This window comes from Lontra canadensis, unplaced genomic scaffold (assembly GCF_010015895.1).
Source record: "Lontra canadensis isolate GAN:19392208 unplaced genomic scaffold, GSC_riverotter_1.0 scaffold94, whole genome shotgun sequence".
In the NCBI taxonomy this organism is placed as follows: domain Eukaryota; kingdom Metazoa; phylum Chordata; class Mammalia; order Carnivora; family Mustelidae; genus Lontra; species Lontra canadensis.
The window spans coordinates 6,737,748-6,755,697 of NW_022631088.1; the positions used below are offsets into that span (position 1 = coordinate 6,737,748).

At 51.4% G+C, this 17,950-nt stretch overlaps 1 protein-coding gene across 1 annotated transcript in view; it reads right to left on the bottom strand.

The window, feature by feature from the left end:
* The window catches only part of ZFAND6 (zinc finger AN1-type containing 6), a 66,629-nt gene extending 52,103 nt beyond the window's left edge, over positions 1-14,526 (bottom strand). Inside the window, exon 1 of the mRNA XM_032836984.1 lies at positions 14,396-14,526. The gene's annotated coding sequence lies outside the window, so the exon portion shown is untranslated. The remainder of the gene's footprint in view (positions 1-14,395) is intronic.
* Positions 14,527-17,950: the final 3,424 nt, after the last annotated feature.

Consider the following 17,950-nt stretch of genomic DNA (forward strand, 5'->3'; position numbering starts at 1 on the left):
CTCAGACATTTGGAGTGTTCAAAAAAACTGTCAAAAATGTTTTTTTGAGACCCTTAAAGCACTTTTAGACTCTGGCAACAAGTTTTGAGCACGCCCCAGAAGAAGCTGCCCATGGTTGGTGAGAGGATGAAATGAAGTGGTGTGGGGGGGAAAGGCCGAGAAGCAAGGGCCAGCTTAGGAAGGCTCCAGGCTCAGTGGTCAGGAGGAAGGACTTCGGCCCAGCGCACCTGAGTTCAAAGTGTGTTACTGCTCACCGGCGACGTCAGCCCTGCACAAATCCCACTAGTCAGCCTTTCCAAAGCGTCCCACTTGTGAAGTGGAGGTAACAGTGCTTACCTATTCCGGCCATAAGAGAAGGCTTAGCACAGAATTAGCCAGTAGTGTTACTCATGCTAGGAAGCTGAGAGAGTTCAAGTGGCAACGAGGAACACTGAAGAACTGTAAGCAGAGAAAAACAGACGCAACCTCGCAGGGAAGAGTGGATTGTAGAAAGCCAAAACTGGGAGGGAAGAGGAGCTGAGGCTGTTTTAGTAACCGAAATGAGAAGTCATGGACTCTAGATCCTATGGATTTAAAACGGACAGGAGGGGGAGACGGCGGGCTCAGGCCGTGGGGTGTGCGGCTCTTGACCTCAGGGTTCTGAGTGTGAGCCCCACGTTGAGTGCAGAGACTACTTAAAGGTAAAAACTTGGGCGTCCGGGTGGCCTAGTTGGTTAAGCAACTGCCTTCAGCTCAGGTCATGATCCCAGAGTTCCAGGACTGAGTCCCACATCGGGCTCCCTCTCCTCCCTGCTCCTGCCCTCTCCCACTATCTCTGTCTCTCTCCAAATAAATAAATAAACAAATATGTTTTTAAAAAGGTAAAATCTTTTAAAATAATTGAATAGAATCATTAGGAGGCGGAGGCTCACCGGGCACAAAGAAGGAGGAAGAACCAGAGTCAGACCCGGCTTCTGCACACCTCCCACTTTCTGGGCCAGGAGGGAAGAAAGGATGGTAGGATGCCGCTGGGAGGGTGAAAAAGGCAATTAAATTTAGCCTTGCTGAGTTTCACATAGGTATGGAAGAGAGACCTTTGTGAGCTAGATGGACACGGGTTTCAAGATTTCAAAGCAATCTGGATTTAAGATACAGATCTTAGAACCATTACTATGCACAGGCTGTTAACTGAAGATGCGGTGCTGGAGGACACCCAAGAAGGACAGCCTGAGAAGAACGTTACGTCAGAATCCTACGAAATTTCAATACTTAATGATTATAAAGAGGAAACACTTGCAAAGCACAGACATCATAAAAAGAAGCCAGAGCAGTATCATTAAACTCATGGGAAGAGCTTCAAGAAGAAAAAAGTAGTCAACAGTGCTAAATTTCACTAAGAAATCAAGTACACACTCAACAAAAATCCGCTGGTGGGGGAACACGGTGCTTATTCTGGGGAAAAAATGTAAAAGTATAAAGAGAGATAGATGGATCTGCTCCTTTTTGCCAAAAAAAAAAAAAAAAAAAAAAAAAAAAAAGAAGAAGAAGGAGAAGAAAGAAAAAGAAAAAAGTATCAAGTTCATTTTTTTTCTAATGACATCCAAACACGAAAAATCGGGTTGAAGTCAAACAGGTTCCCAGACATCAGTTAATAGATGAGCCAATTCCTAGAAGTTGTCAATAAAAAATACTTTCTAAAACATTTACCTCCTTTTTATAAAGAAGCCTCACACGAAGAACACTGCAAAGCCGTACAGCCCCTCCGTTACACAGACCAGAGAGACCTGGTAAATACGAAGCTGCTAGTTCCAGGTTCTCTCCAGTTTCAGCAACTGGACGCCCATTCTAATTTTACCTCGTGTCATTAGACAAAAAATCCCTGTATTCCCCTCGAATGGAGACTAACAACAGACACTCTGAATGCATTTAATATTCCCTCTTAGATCACTTTTTTCCTAATTCTTAATGAATAAAATAGAGCTATCACTATTCTTAGGCCTCCCTATTAGCTCATTTAAAGCGTTTTCTTCTCCCACTAGAAAACCGGCTTCTACTCTGAAAGCTACATACGGAAATGTTGCTACTCCCTAGTGCTGTCAATCAGAGAGCGGTCCAGCCCACACCGGGCAGATGGGCAGACGTGCAATTCCCTGAGAGCCCCAGGGGAGCAGGGGACCAGGGGACCTTCAAATGTGACCCACAGCTAAACCTGCAAAGACTTTAGCTACTGAAGACTTTAGCTACAATCTTTATATTTACAATTATCTTCTTTTTTATTGTAGCAACAAGATCCATCTGTTAAGATTGAAAAAAAAAATACATTTTCTCAAATTCAGAACAAAGAAAAGATTTGTGATATAAATATTTAAGCACCAACATAAATTGTAAATATTCAAGGGAAACCCAAACAGTTTTTCTATTCATGAGTGAAGAATTTATCTGTGTAAGTTCTGATACAGCCACAAAATTTAAATGCATGGAAAATGTGTTTCAAGGTAACTATTTCACTAATTACAACAGATGAGTTTCAAGCCCTTCTCCTCCACTCCAAATACTAAGAAAAACCCAAGGGTCTAGAAAACTCAAACTTCACCTGTTGGCAAACAAAACAGATATTTTAAAACAGTGTCCCCTGCAACAAACACAATGACCAACATTAGCTCTACAAGTTGGAGACACGACGTTATCAGTAATTGAAGAAAAACTTCACAGAAAATAAACAGAACTGCAGCTGTGCTCAGCCCCTCTGCATCAGTGAGTGAGAGCTTCCCCACCATTGATCACTGCCACCATTGATCACTGCCTCCCTTTTACCAATTAAACTAGTATTTCTGTCTTGAATTTTGCTTTAAAACAACTTTTCAAGTTTCTTCTGGAGCATCAGTTCCCAAGTTCATGAGCTGAACAGGTACCGCCGAGCCCACGGAACACGCTAGCTGTCAAGCGCACATGACCAGCCCTCGCCGCCAAACAGAGTGCTCGCAAAGACAAGAACAACACGGTCTACACTGCTGTGTGAGCGCTCGGTCATAGAAGACCCATGATATACTGGAAAGGTATTGATGTACCATTTTAAAATGTAGATCTACAAATACTAATTCTCCTTCTCTACCATATAAAAAGCCCCAGAGATGCACAGTGACAAAGGCTGTCCACACCTGTTCAGAGGCAGGTAACGTTAAGTGGTCCTACTGCAGCCCTTCTCTAAAAATGTTTCTGATAGAAACCGTAAGAAAATACTTCTCCCAATACGTGCTTACTAGAAGCAGCGTGTACCAGAAAACCTGGACTAAACAGCAAGGCTGATGTGAAACAGGAAGCCCCGTACTTACTGACAGCATAATAATAAATAAAATATCCAAGATGTAATCCCTCCCTTAAGCAGGTAAAAATTTTTCCAATTTCCTTCAGCTGGCTTTTATGTCCAGAAAATGACTTTATATTCATCTACATCTTGGAAAATGGGACTTAGTTTAGGCAAAAACCAATCGGAGAGCTTCCGAGGCACACTTTAATAGCACAATGAAGGGGCTACCCCTTGGACAAATCTTGAAGCACATCCTGTTGGTGGCAATATGAACTGGTCTAACCTTCCTAAAAAGCAATCTGGCTACTGAAGTGTTCATATCCTTTCATCTAGGTCAGCCCACTCCAAGAATTTTTCCAGAAGAAGAAAAATCTGGGAAAAAGGAGGAAATATTTTTAAAGTACACACAGAAGTCTGTTTCACACAATGCTATTTACAAGAGTGAAAATGAGGAACAATGTAAATGTAATACAGGCAGAAGACTAGACCGATTAAGGTCCTGCTGACTTGGGAGAACTGTACGATTACAACTAAACCAGTTTTAACAGACGGCATAGTTTAGTGAAAGAAAAATCTAATATACAAGCGCACTTATTTACAATTTCGGGAAAAATACAAGAGTCTGGCGAGGTAAGAAGAGGGAAAAGCACAAGAGCTCCGCACAGTGACTCTTCCTAAGTTCACAATTACTGCTGTCACTGCGGCGGCGTCTAAGCCGGGAGCGGAGAAGCAGGCACGGAAACCCCGCGGCCCAGCACACGCAGCTGCAGGCTCGAGGGCCGCGCAGGCTCGCGGCTGGCGACCCCGTGAGCTCCGAGCACCTTCCTCTGCGGATGAAAGCGCAGCAGGGCAAGGACAGCGGTCTCCGGGGACGGGGCGGGCCGCGGGACCCACCGCGACCGTCTGGCGCGTCGGGAGAGTCGGCGGACTCAGAGCCGGTCCTCGCGAAGTGTCCGGCCCACCCACAGCCCCGCACCGCGGCCCGCGGCAGCTGCGGCGGACCCCCGGGCCCACGTCTGCAACGGACGGGTCTGAAGGCAGCAGCCAGGGCGTCCCCGTTTGCGGCTCGGAAGAAGGCAGCGAGCCCCTGGACCCCGGATGCCCGCTGGCCCGCCCCGAGCATGCCGCCGGTGAGCGGCGCTGGGGGAGCCCGGGGCGCACTGCAGGGGAGCGGCTGGGGGAGCCCGGGGCGCACCGTCATGGGGGGGCTGGGGTGAGCCCGGGACACACTGTAGTGGGGGGTACCGGGTTGAGTCCCCAGCACAGCAGTTGGGAGGCGGGGTCCTCGGAGGGGGGGTCGTCGGAGTCGCGGGGAGAGCCCGGCGGCCCTGACCGCACTCACGCCCCAGCCGCCCGCCCTCGCGTGGATTCAGCGACCCCCGAGCTCAGGGGCACGCCCCGTCCAGAACCGGCGGCGAGGAGGCCGGGGCGGAGAAGCGCAGCGGGGCTCGCGCCGGAGACCCCGAGCTACAAAGTCAAGTTGATGCTCCCGACACCTATTTCCTGTCCAAACAGCCCTTTTGTTCTGCTTCCCTGCTCGCCGTTAGTGGTCGCTTTGCACAGAAAGAGCTCGGGGACAGAACCTGGCGCACACAGAAGCACAAAGGAGCAGAAGTGCAAGATAAAGGAGAATTAGGAGATCGGAACAAAAATCCTACCACCAAAACCTCCACAATTTTCTGTTTGCTTCCCCTCAGATTAACTTCACTTGAAGCTGTGCTCCGCGGCAACCGAGCTTGGCCGGCAAGCCCCGCCCCCTGCACGCCTACTGGCCGCCGAGGACACGCCCCGCCCCGCGCCGGCGGCCGGCCGCTGCGGTTGGACGCGGCTGACGTCCGTCATTTTAAAGAACTTTTCCTGGCTAGCAGGTTAGGCGGCGGCGGCCGAAAGCCCCGGGGAAGCTGGTCTCTTAAAGCGACAGCAGGCGCGGTTTCGGTTTCCCAGGGCGGCGCGCCGGCTCGCTCTTTTGTCTGCGGGAGAGCGCGCGGCGAGGCGCCGGACCCCGGCCGGCCGGCCCCGCGCGCCCGCGGTCCCCCACGGCGCTCCTCCCCGGTCCCTGCAGGCTCTGCACAGCCGGGAGGGCAGCGGGGAGTCGGGGAGGACACACTGCTTCAGCAGAGTTCGCGCCTCTCCGCGGGCGCCCCGCGAAGTCCCGCCGACTGAACGGAAGCACGGCCTCCTCCGGGACGGAAAACCGGCGCCGTCTCCGCTACGGGGAACAGCCCCGGCACGCTCCTGCCCGCGCCTCCGAGGTCGCGGCTGCTCCGTCCCCAGCGTTGCCGCGGGGCGAACACCCGGGCCTCCGACTCCGGCCCTCCGGCTCCGAGGGCACCCACGCCCCAGTCTGACGCGTCCGCCCCGGGGGCGCACAGCCACCGCCGACCGACCGCCCGCCACCGAGGAAAGGCCGCCGGCCGGCCGCGCGCCATCCGTGAGGCTCAGGAGGCCCTGCTCGTTCGTTCTCTCCTCTAATTCCGGCGGCGCTTCCTTAAGGCACGGTTTGGCGGCCTCCTCGGGCGTCCACTGATTTACGGGGCGCGCGCACACGGGCGGGGAGACCCCTGGGACAACACTGGGCGACAGGAGCTGCCTCGCGCAGAGGTCCGAGAGGCCCCGCACGGGCGCTCCGGCTGCAGGCGGGCCGGGTGCGCTGCAGTCCACCGCGCTCCCTCGCGCGAGCCCTGCTCGGCCCCCGCGGCTGGCCGCCCCGTCCTCCGACGCCGACCACCTGCCCGCCGGGGCGGAGCTCGCCCCGCACAGCCCAGCTGTCACCTCTACCATTTCAGCCAGCTTACGGACACAAATCCGAAACGCAGTGCGCATGAACGTGGTTTCTTCTCACAATGCTTTCAATACGTTTACATATTTTTTTTTTTAATTGAATGTATAGTTTTCAAAGTTCAAAACCTTGCCAGCATTTTCCCGGAAAGAAAATCTGTATATTAGAACAACACGAAGCCAACAAACTTGTCTTGAACGCAAAGCGAAGTCTGTAGAGACTGAAACGCACGGCACGGCAAGCGGACACGAACACAGAGGAACACCCGCGGCAGCCCAAGCGGCCGCGCATCTGCTCTGCGCTTCCAGAGGACACACGGAAACGCCCGGCCAGCTCACAGAGGCCGGGCCCCAAGACGCTTCGCCCCAAGATGCTTTGCAAGGATTCGCGGCTCTGAAAGCCCAGCACTCCACGAGTCAAGTTCGGGTTTTCTCCCCACTGTGAGGACACTCTCCCAAAACAACACTGGAAGCAGAAGAGGGACGGGAGCAAATAAAAAGAATACATAATTTGAGTTACAGCACAAAACTCCGGGGGAAAGGGTTTAAGACGGCCAAAATTGGACAGGGCCATAGGAAAAGAGGTGACAAGCATTTATATATTAAAATTTGGCAAGCACAAAATTACTAGACAGTTACAGGAACCAAATAACCTTTGCTCCGATATCAATGTTTCACCTCAGAGTTAATTATTGGTATAAAACAGATCACATTACATACACTAAAATAACACCAGGCCCACTCTCAATCTGTAACAGAAATACAGATGTGGTTACACCAGATTGTTCACAGATCTCTAGGACCTGTATGAAAGAACTTCACCGTGATAAATATCATTTTAGGCGGCTCACAGGATAAAAATAAGGGGATTTTATTCTACTTCTAAATCAGTAGTAGAAGAAAACAGCAACAACAAATCAAAGGAAAGCAACGCCACAACCGAGATTATCTGAAAACAATATTCCTTCATAGGAACAGGAAGCCTGCCAAGTTCCAAGGCTCCCTGATGGCACGGGACAACACCGCTTTTTGAACATCAAGTATCCAAAGGACATACTGTGTATTCTTGGAGGGGGACGAGCTCAGAAGCCTTCCCAAACCCATCAACTAACAATGAGGACGATAACAAGCCAGAACAACTAACTAGGTCTCATCTCACTTTAAAAAGACCCTCTACGAGTAATAAGTACATAGACTATTAGGATTAACTTTTGTAGGTACAGAACAGGGTGAAGGCGTCCTCAGAACTGTAAAGGACTGAGAACAGCTCACACTACTCTCCACACAACAGAAATTAATCCTTGGCATCATCCCTGGGTGCTAACAGGTGGGTTTATGCAGTAACTGATAAAAGGCCCAGCCTGACATTCAACAAAGCATGACCAGGTCACTAAAGATATGGTCCCCAAACCACTACCGAATGGAGAAAAAAAAATTTAGAAAAATATTTCCCTGAAAAATACACATTGCTTACAAAAGTGAGGCATGTATTTGAGTCTGCAACTCCTGACCCCTGTGTGCCAATTCGTTAAGGGAGAACACCACAAGGGGAGTAGGGGAGCAGTGGGGGCAAGAGCGAAGGGTAAGGGCCCATTCAGCAAAATTCTGAGCACAAAGGAAACAAACAGATAAGAAAGCATAAACCAAGGGGAGGTACCTTTCTATAAGACAATGGGTTTAAGTCCACAGGGATAAACAAGGTCACCAACAAATATAGACTGAAAAGGAACACGAATCACAATATCGAGACCAAAGGATAAGGAAAAAGCATTCCCAATACTCAATTATTAAGACACAATAGCCATAAATTTTCCTGTGCCAAGTAACATACCCCGCCAATCTAAGTAAACTTCGAGACAGAGAGAGGTGATGGAAAACAGACTGGCAGACTCTAAGTTCCCTCCTCTCTGCTTAGCAGCCTAAGCTAGAAAGAAATAAAAGACGAAAAAATAAATGAAAATGAAAAATGAAAAAATAAATGATTTATTAAAAATAATTTATAAAATTAATTTTTTATATACCTATCAAAAGAAAAGCTGCTTTTTTCAACAGTCATGGAAAATTTGTAAAAATCATAGTCACAGAAAATGAACAATTTTGAAAAGAACAAGCTGAACAGGTAACACCCTCCAACGACCACACAGTAATGTTCAAACTTAACAGAAGAGTTTATGAACCCACCAAAGGTTCAGAACGCCTACTGCATGCTGGGTACTGCTACCTGCTGTGGACATCATGGTGCACTGTCCTGCCCACTGTGGAGACTTAGGGTCAGACCCCTGTTGTCCCACAGCAATGTCATGGGAACCATGGGTAATTTGCATGTTCTCGTGGCCACATCACAACGTTAAATAGTTAAATTAATTGTCGTAACATATTTTACTTAACACAAAACATATAAAGTAGCATTACTTCAATATGTAATCATTTTTAAATTGAGATTTTATTGCTTTTGGTAGTAGAAATCCAGTCAGTTCATATTATACTTACAGGATCATTCAGATTTGGGATATTTCAACGGCCAGTGGCTGCTTAAATTTACATCTCCGTTGTCCGGTACAACAGCCACCAGCCACATGTGGCTACTGGGCAACTGGTATGTACAAGCATGACTGAGGAACTGAATTTTTAATATTACTTAATTTTGATGGATTTAAATAGCCACAAATGGCTATCTGCCAGCTTGGAAGTAACAGCTCTAGCGGAAGAAACCCAGAAACAAATCACTTACACGTAATGAACTGCAGTTATTACAAGTGTTTACACAAGAAATGTCCAATATAAAATGAGTAAATATAGCCAACAGAGGATTTAACCTCTTTTGCCAGCCTTAGGGACGGGTTCTTCAAGGAAATCACAATTAAGCAAAAGGGCATAGCATATGCAAAGGTCTTGAGTGGAGAAAAACTGGAAAATACAGTAGAAATAATGAAGGGAAGTACCAAGGGGTGAAATCATCTTAAATTATTTGTAGGAGACTGATTTGGGTCACAGAATCCAAATAGGGTAGGAAGGCAGAGAAGTCGAAGCAGCTGGTTCTCCGGGAAATAATGTAAGTCCCCCCAAGGAGTCTTGCTGGACCCACACTACTCAATGGATGAACCCTGGTCACTCTACTCTGCTGGCAAATCCTAAATCAAGCCAAGCTCTTCTGTCCCGTTTGTGCTAGCAGTTCCCTTCGCTTGAAAAACTTCCCCCGGCTCTTTCTTGATCTTAGAACTCAAAATCACAGTTCCGAATTTTCCATAGGAGAAGCTTCAGGCTCAAAACTGTTTACAAGGCAATTTTCACAAAAAAATTTTGCAAAAGAAATTCAGTGTGCCATGGTTTTGTTTGTTTTGAATGTTCTGACAGATCCAGGATTTGCTTAAAGAAACTCCCCAAACAAATCTTGGTTCCACCATTAAGCTTAAATGCTACATCCTCACAGAAATGTTCTCAGGACATCCAATTAGCAGGCTCCAATCTCTACTGGCACATCATATTTCTTTCCTTCTTAGCACTTGTCAACATTTGAAAACCCTTTGTTCTTCGGTTAGCTTTCCCAGAGACTCTGAACTCAGTCAAAGCAAAGGCCCTGTGTGTTCACCGAGGAGGCCTCAGCACTGGGCACAAAGTCCAGGCAGCAAGGAGCAATGGCAGCTATGAGGGACAAGTAAATAAATACAGATATTTTTACATGTCAACATTTAAGGAAACTACATGCAAAAAAGAATCTAATGGCACTAAATATTTTTATTATACAGAAAACATTACCTGTAGAAATAAGAATTTTTTAGGGGTACCTGGGTGGCTCAGCCATTAAGCATCTGCCTTGGGCTCAGGTCATGATCTTGGGGTCCTGGGATCAAGCCCCACATCAGGCTTCCTGCTCAGTGGGAAGCCTGCTTCTCCCTCTCCCACTCCCCCTGCTTGTGTTCCCTCTCTCGATGTGTCTCTCTCTATCAAATAAATAAATAAAATCTTTGAAAAAAAAAGTTTTTTAATTTAAAAATTCAAAAACACCGGACCCTAAAGAATCAACTAAAAAACTTGGGAACAAAGCAACAGCCAGAAATTTAGGGAGGAAAAGGGAGGGAGAAATAGAGTAACAAAAGGAAAACACATTATTACTCCCAATTACTAAAACAATGTGCACTAGTATCAAATCATGAATACTGAATAAAAGCTAAGAACCAAGTATAAAAATATATGTTTTTAGCATATAAGAAAGGTAGCTTTATTTCAAGGCACCAAGAATAATATTTTTGTTAATGGGGCTAAAACAATGGATTAATTATTAAGGAAAAGTAAAGGAAGTTATTTCACTTCATGTATGATGTCAAAACAAGTCCCAGAAGAACAGAAAGAGATAGATGTGAAAAACAAAAGCATAGAACTAGAAAAAAACAGTTATCTGGGCAAGGAGAACCCATTAAATATGAAAGTAAAGGAGGAGCCATAGAAAGGTGGTATTAACCTTAAATTTCTTAAAAGGTAAAAAACTCTTTCAAGTTAAAAAAAAATTAATAATACCCTAAGCAAGTAAAAGGCAAAGAGCCAGGGGAGATATCTGCGGGATGTGACAAAGGGCTGCTATCCTAAATATATAAAAGAATAAAAAGAGTACCGAAATAGAGAACACCAACCCAAGTGAGCAAAAGACAAATTAGGAGATACAACACCCGTCTCCCCATTTGTCATCATAATTAAGCTAAGAAATGTATAATCAGTCTTATGGAAAGGAAAGACAGTATTCAAGTGTTGGCAAAGATAGGGAGAAATGTGTATTGTCTCCTCACATTTTTTGTCAAACTTCATACAGATTTGGTCAACTTTATGTTAAAATTTTTTAAAAAGATCTGACAATATTTATAAAAAGACAAAAAAATGTTCATGTGCTTTGACTCAGTTACTGTAAGACAGTCTGAATCCCAAAGAAATGAGAAATATGTAGAAAGACTTAGCTCTTCACCACACGTGAACAGTGACAAGAGGATGACGCAACAAGTGACACAGGACAGGAAGGCGAAATGCTGTGCACCCTTACAGAATCCTACGTATGTGGGTCTAACTTCGGCCCTCAAGTGAGAGATAATAACCCAATAAACCACTTTGGATGACAGGTTCCATAAGGAAATGAAGCAGAGTCCCAGGGTCAGGGAACTTGGCCAAGGCATCTCTGAAGCCGTGACATCTGAGCAGACATACAATTCAATGTGACAGGCAGAAAAGCACAACAATTTCAAGGAAATAAGCGTGGCATGCTCAAGAATCCCAAAACGACCAGTAGAGCTGGAGGTGCTGAGTCAGGGGAAAGCCCGCAAGGCTGGACAGGCTAGAGCGGCTCCATCCACCCGACAGCCACGAGGCCCGTGTGGCTGGCTATTTGGCACCTCAGGCAGGGCCGGTCCCGACCCACTGTCAGCGGACAACATATATTGGATTTTGAAGACAGTTTGAAAAAAGTTAAGTGTAATATCCCATTAATTATTTCCTATGCTAATTACTTACTAAAATAATAATATCTTGGGATAAAACATTATCTTTTTTAAATTTTTATTGTTATTTATTATCAGAATAGAATATTATCCCCTGTTTCTCTCTTTTCTTTTTAATGTGGCTATAAGAAGGTTTTAAAGATTTATGTATTTGGGAGCTGGCGGGGAGGCGGTGGGGAGAGAGAATCGCAAGCAGACTTCCCGCTGGGTGTGGAGCAATCTGCCGGGCTCAATCTGACAACTGTGACATCATGACCTGAGCCAAAGTCAAGAGTGAGACGCCGGACTGAGCCACCCAGGTGCCCCTATCAGAAGATCTTCAGTTACTTATGTGGCTCCCATTACATTTCCACTGGACACTGCAGGTCTAGGGTAAAGTGGGCAGAGTAAGAAGCTCTCGTTTCATTTCACACGTTGTGAAGTGACCGGAGGGTGCCGAGCCTCGAAGTCACCCACTGAACGGCCGCTGCCCCACAGAAACCGCACAGACTGCAGGAGAGCGACAGCCGAGGCAGGGAGACGGGTTAGATGACTGCTCTTTCCATCCGGGGTGCAGCAAGGTGTTGAGACGGATCATATTCCGGATAAGCTTTGAAGGCAGAGGCAACCCAGAATCTTCCAAAACCCCACCCCCAATTTCTTAGAATGTACACAAACAGAAAGACTGGGGGTGTACCGGCGGAAACTTTAACAACGGTTATTTATTCTCTGTAACCTCCTATTCCTTGTAAAAGTGTCTGTTGGGGGGGGGGGGAGGACGACACACCAAAACCAAATTGCCCTTAATACAAAACTGAGGCTTTTTTTAAAGCTTCTAAGCAGGATAATAAAACAGCCCGACCAAAACCAAGCAGCCTACTCAGTGTGCGCGAGAGCCACGCATGCTGGTGACAGCAACAACGCATCTGTACTCCCGCACCTTCAGAACAAGGTGTTTGGAGCCGTCTATAAACTCCCATGACTTACCACCGCTTCCCGAAATTAACGCTGCCCGGGCGAGGTCAGCGCCGCTGCAGGCCTGGGCAGTAACGCGGCTCTAGGAGCACACCGGTCCCGCACTCCCAGGTCTGAGGCTGGGGAACTACGAAGCTCTCAGAAGCGTGCAGAGCATATCCTAAAGCCCACCACACGTCCTCCTCCAGAAGTGTGCAGGTCACCCTCCACGTCACCGCACAAAGAGCACCTCCGTCCTAGTGCTCTTCGCTGAAGGCTCTGCCCATCGATGGGGGCTTCCGGTAAGCAAAGTGTGCAAAGCTGTAAGGACGGATGGAGGGCGGGTTCTCTGACCGGTGCTAAGGAGGAAGAGAAGTTGGAGGGAACCCGCCAGCACGACAGAGGGGCCGCGCACGACGCCGACTCACCCTACACACAACCCAGTGCTTTCTGCACTCACACTTACGTTGGCAACTAGCGCCCGACTGCTCCCGCTGTGACCTCCAAGGAACGAGTCACGCTACGCACACGCGGACGGGAACCCGGGCTGGTGCCGGCGCTCGCACACTGTGAACCAGCCGCGGTGGCCGGGACCCCTTGGACGCCCCACACCCTGTCGGGCGCGCTCGGCTCCGCGCCGGCGGGAGCCCTGGCAGGCCTGCGTCCCGGGCGGGAGCCCAGCAGCGCCCACGGGGCCCCGCTGCCCAGGGCTGTGAGCGCCCAGAGCATCAGTCCCGGTGGGGGGGGAACAGAGCTCGGGGCCACCCCGAAGCCCCCGGCCCGGCCCGAGCGGACAGCACTCCTAGCCCGCAGTCCGAGCGCACGCACGTACGGGCGAACCCCTGTCTTCTCTCCGACGCGAGGCCGTGATAAACACGGGGCACCGGACGCACCGACGTGCCGGGCGTGGAGGCTGGAGCACGGAGGCGGGGAGGCCCCGGCGAGCGGATGCCGGCTGCGGGCTGGTGCGGCCCTCGCGGCGGGGCCGCCCACCCGGCTCTTCTCGCCACCGGGTCTCCGACGCGCGTCCGCTCCCCTGCGCGTTCGGAGAGGGCCCGCCCCCGGACGCTCCCTGCCCCTCCGGCTCCCCCTCCGCCGCCGCCCGCGTGCACTGGAAGGCGCGCAGGGAGCAGAGTGTAGAGGCGACCTGTTGCAGAAACGCAAACGGCACCTTTTGCAGGAAAAGAGCGTTTTTCCCCTGGAGCGCTGGCCCGTGCGTCGCAGGCAGGCAATGGGCCCCGGGCTAACCTCGCAGGCCGCCGCAACTGTGTCGGGAAAGCGAACCCCGCCGAACCCTCGCTCCGGGCCCCAGCGCCAGACGCAGGGCGGGCTCCCACGACCCCCAACTTCCAGAGCGCACCGGGTCCCGGGGAGCCCCCGCCCGGCACCCCCAACCGCCCACACCCCGGGAACCGTGGCTGCCGGGGACGGGGGTGGGGGTGCTGGGGACCCCGCCCCCCCACACCCCGAGAGGGGCGGCTGCCCGGGAGGGGGGGTGGGGCACTCGGGACCCGCGTCCCCCCAGCCCCCGGGAGGGGCGGCTGCCCGGGGGGAGCGCTCGGGACCCCCGCCCGCCCACAGCCCGGGACGGGCGGCTGCCGCGGAGGGGGGTGGGGGCCTGCCGGACCCCCGCCCGCCCACACCCGCGCCGCCGGAACGCGCCGTGACAGGAGGGACCGCCCCACCGGGGCCGCGGGCGCAGCAGGTGGAGACCGGCTCCCGCCACCCCACCCCCCGCCTGTCAACTGCTCGGAGTAGGGGCGGGGGTCCGCGAGCGCAGCCCACGGCCCGCCCTGCCCCCCGCCCGCCGCCCTGGCTTCCGTCCGCCCGCGGGGGAGCGCCGCGGCCGCGCCTCAGCCGGTGGGGGAAGGGAGCGGCTCCGGCCCCCGCGCCCCCCGGCCCCCGCCGCGCTGCTCACCTGGCGGCGGCCCTACCCGCCCGCCGCGCTGCCCGCCGCCGCCGGTTGCCGCCGGAGAGTGGGGACAGGTGAGGCCGCCGAACCCCTGCTCGCTCCGGCCCCGCCGCCGCCGCCGGCCTCCGTCCGCTGTTTATTAAACTTTTCTGTTTGGTGGTTCGGCCTGTGACGCGGCCGCGGGCCCGAGCTCTGCGATTGGCCGGCGCCGGGCGCTGACGCGGCGCCCAGCCCGCCGCCTAATTATTACCGGCCGGGCGGGGCTGCGGGGCGGTGCGCGGGCTGGGGGCGGGGCCGGGACCCGCGGCGCGCGGCGATTGGCCGGCGCCCCGTGCGGGGGGCGGGGCGGAACGCTGGGAGCCGCTTCCCAGCCCGCGCTGCGGGGGTCGAGCGGGCACCGGCGCGCGGGCAGGGGGCGCCTGAGGGCCTCCTGTTGTGTGGCGGTGGGTGAGGGTTCCTGTGCTCCCTCGCGGGGCCCGGCGAGCTCCTGCCCCGGACTGCCGCGCCGGAAAGCGTGCGTTCCGCCCGTCGGCCTTGCCCGAGGGAGCTCCGAGCCGTCCGCACGTGCGACCGCGTGTCCCCGGCGGGCGAGCGCAGGGTCCGAGCTCCAGGGGCGCCGCGCCACCCGGTCCGGAGCCCCGGCGTGCGGAGGGGAGCGCGCGCGCACGGTGCCACGCGCACGGGCGCACGGGCCCCCGCGCCCTCCGGAGACCCGGGGCCCGCCGAGCGGTGCGGGCGGCGCCCCAGCGGGAGGCCGAGGTCGCACGCGGAGAGAGGCCGGGCCAGCAGGTAGGAGCCGGCCGGGTCTGGCCGGATTTAGATCTGATGTTTCATTCGCTGTGAATTGTTGCGTTCAGCTTGATGTTCGAAAAATACCGTGTCGGGACCGTCTCATCTCGACTGCCGAGCTCTTTGGTGCTTGTAGGGAGCATCTCCCTGCCCTCCCCCCGCTGGGCCTGCTTTGGGGAGGGATTTCGGCGGGGCCGGCAGCGCGAAGCGCGGGTCTCCTGCAGACAGATCTCGGGGTAAGAAGCGGCGAACCGCGGCGAAGGTACCGGCCGCGGGGGGTCTTCAAGGAGGAGCGGCCTTGGGGTTTGGCAGCCGAGAGCGTAAGGCCTGGCCGTGCTGGGAACCGAGAGCAGCAGGTTCCCGCTGTCCTACAGAGGCAGGCAGGTGGGATCCAGGGTTTGAAGAAGTCCGATGTGTTGCGGGGTGACACATGTCTAGTGTGGAGCTGAGCCAGGAATCGGCAATAGGACGGGGACAGTCCTAAGCCGGAGCTTGAAGGAGGCGAAAGGTGCTGGAAGGGTGTTGTTAACAGTCATTCAGATTTGATTTTAAACACAGACCCGCAAGTGGTGGGTTAACCCAAGAGAAGGGGGTTTTTGCCCAAGGGTCTCATTTCTGATGGTGGAGACCAGGTAATACTGGGGGCTAGAGAACATTTCAGGACCAAGTATTCCAAGTCTTGAAAGCCAGATTGAGTACTTGACGTGGTTTGGCGGGAAATGGGAAGCCATTATAGAAGGGAAGGGAAGGAAACGGTGGATTATAACCATGCGGTGGGCTCCGCTGGTACCAGGAATAATCTTGAAGCCTGAGGTCCTCTCAACTACTCACTGTCCTCTTATCACTGGGTAGGAGAACTATTTGGAAAGATTTTAGGATTTGGGCCACGGCTAGCCTCCCTACTGAGACGCATTTCTGGCTCAGTGACAGTGAGCCATACCCACGTTCTCCCTGGGTCTCAATTTTCTATTAATGCAGGAAACGTCGTGAGTAAAACAGAGAGGCTTGCCCTCATCGACGTCTCATTCTAATGGGTAAAACATGTAATAAGCATTTGTGTTGTGAGTTAGGAGACGGTGAGAGGTGTAGACAAGAAAACGTAGGCCGGGTCGAGGACGGGGTCAGGTTGCCGTGTTAACCACAGCGATCGGTATCGGCATGGCTGGGAAGGTGAGGTCTGAACAGTTGTGAGAGGCGAGGGTCTAGTCAGTCAGAGGACCTGGGACAAGAGCTTTCCAGCCTGAGATCCGTTGCGCAGGGGCTGGAGGCAGGCAGGCTCTGTCCACAAGAGTTTGGGGGTGCGTACATTTCACTTCTCTTAGGTGGGTGCCTAGGACTGGAACTGCTGGGCCATGTGGGGCTTCTAGCTGTCACGGGAACTGCTACACTGTTTTCCCAAAGGGGATGCCCTGTTTTACAGTCCTCCTCGAAGGGAGTGAGGGTTCCCGTCCTTGCAGCCCCTGGCGACCCCTGTGAAGGGCTGTCCTCTGATGAGACCCGCCCTGGCGAGAAAGAAGTGGAAACTCCTGGCTGGGATTTGCATTTCCCTGAAGCACATCTTTTCTTGTGCTTATTGGCCCTTTGTGGATCTTCTTTGGAAAAATGTCTGTGGAGAGCCTCTGCTCATTTTTAAATTGGGTTATTTGTCTTTTTAATTTGGGGCTGTAAGAACTCTTCCTTATTCTGAGCACGAGTCTCCTATCGGATACATAATTGGCAAATGCTTTCTCTGACTTCTGGTCATCTCATCCCTTGCTTACTGATACCCTTTGAAGCCTAGAAGTTAAGTTTGCCTTAGCCTTTTCTTAAGTACCCCGCTTCCCCAACATCCAGTTAGTCACAAATGTAACCGATTCTGCCTTAGAAATATCTCTGAAATGTATCCCCCCAAAAGGACAAAGTTAGGATGCTGCTTTTATATGTCAGCACACGCTTTACCCTCCTTCTGCAGTAGAATTTACCCTGTGAGCCTGAAACTTAACCAATCTGTGTTTGCCTCCTCTCTGATCAGACCGGAAACTTGTTGTTCTGAACTTTGTTTTTGTTGTTGTTTTCCATATTGGCATGAGATGAGGGTTGTAAATCGATCCTTTCCCAAACCGCCAACCAAGAACCCTGACGAATGTTCCCACCTCCCCTTCCGCCTGGTTTTGCTCGAGGCCTCCTTTATCAAACGGTAACGTTCTGTACACAGCAGATTTTATATCTGGGCTTTTCCACTTCCCCCTACTCTGCCTCAGCCATACGTCTGGTTTTAAGGAAGACCGATGGTGTGTGACCCCCATGACCTCAGGGGAAGTTTTGGTGTCCAGTGGAATCTGTCCCTCCATCTACCATTGCTCTTTTTTTTTTCTGGACTTGACTGGGAATTCTGATATGTTCATGTTCCAGGTTAACTTTGGAATAATTTTGTCAGTTTCCTAGAGATATCCTGCCAGGATTTTAAGTGGGATTCCACATACCTAAAACAGTTTGGGGGAGCAGGGAGAGAAATGTGTGTCTTCACAGAATTTGGACGTCCCATCAAGAGGTCTACTGGGGTTTTCCTTTTTTGTTTATTTAGCTTAAAAAAGGCACTCAGATATTTTGTTTCCTTAGTTTTATGTAACCGAGTGAAATATTAAAGAAGAATTCACATAATCACAGTATTTCTCACTAATAATTCATTTCGGTATATTATGCTTTGTTGATACTGTAGATAAAATTTCATTTTTCTTATATTTTCAAACTGGTCATTGATAATATATTATAATCACTACTTAATTCTGTGTA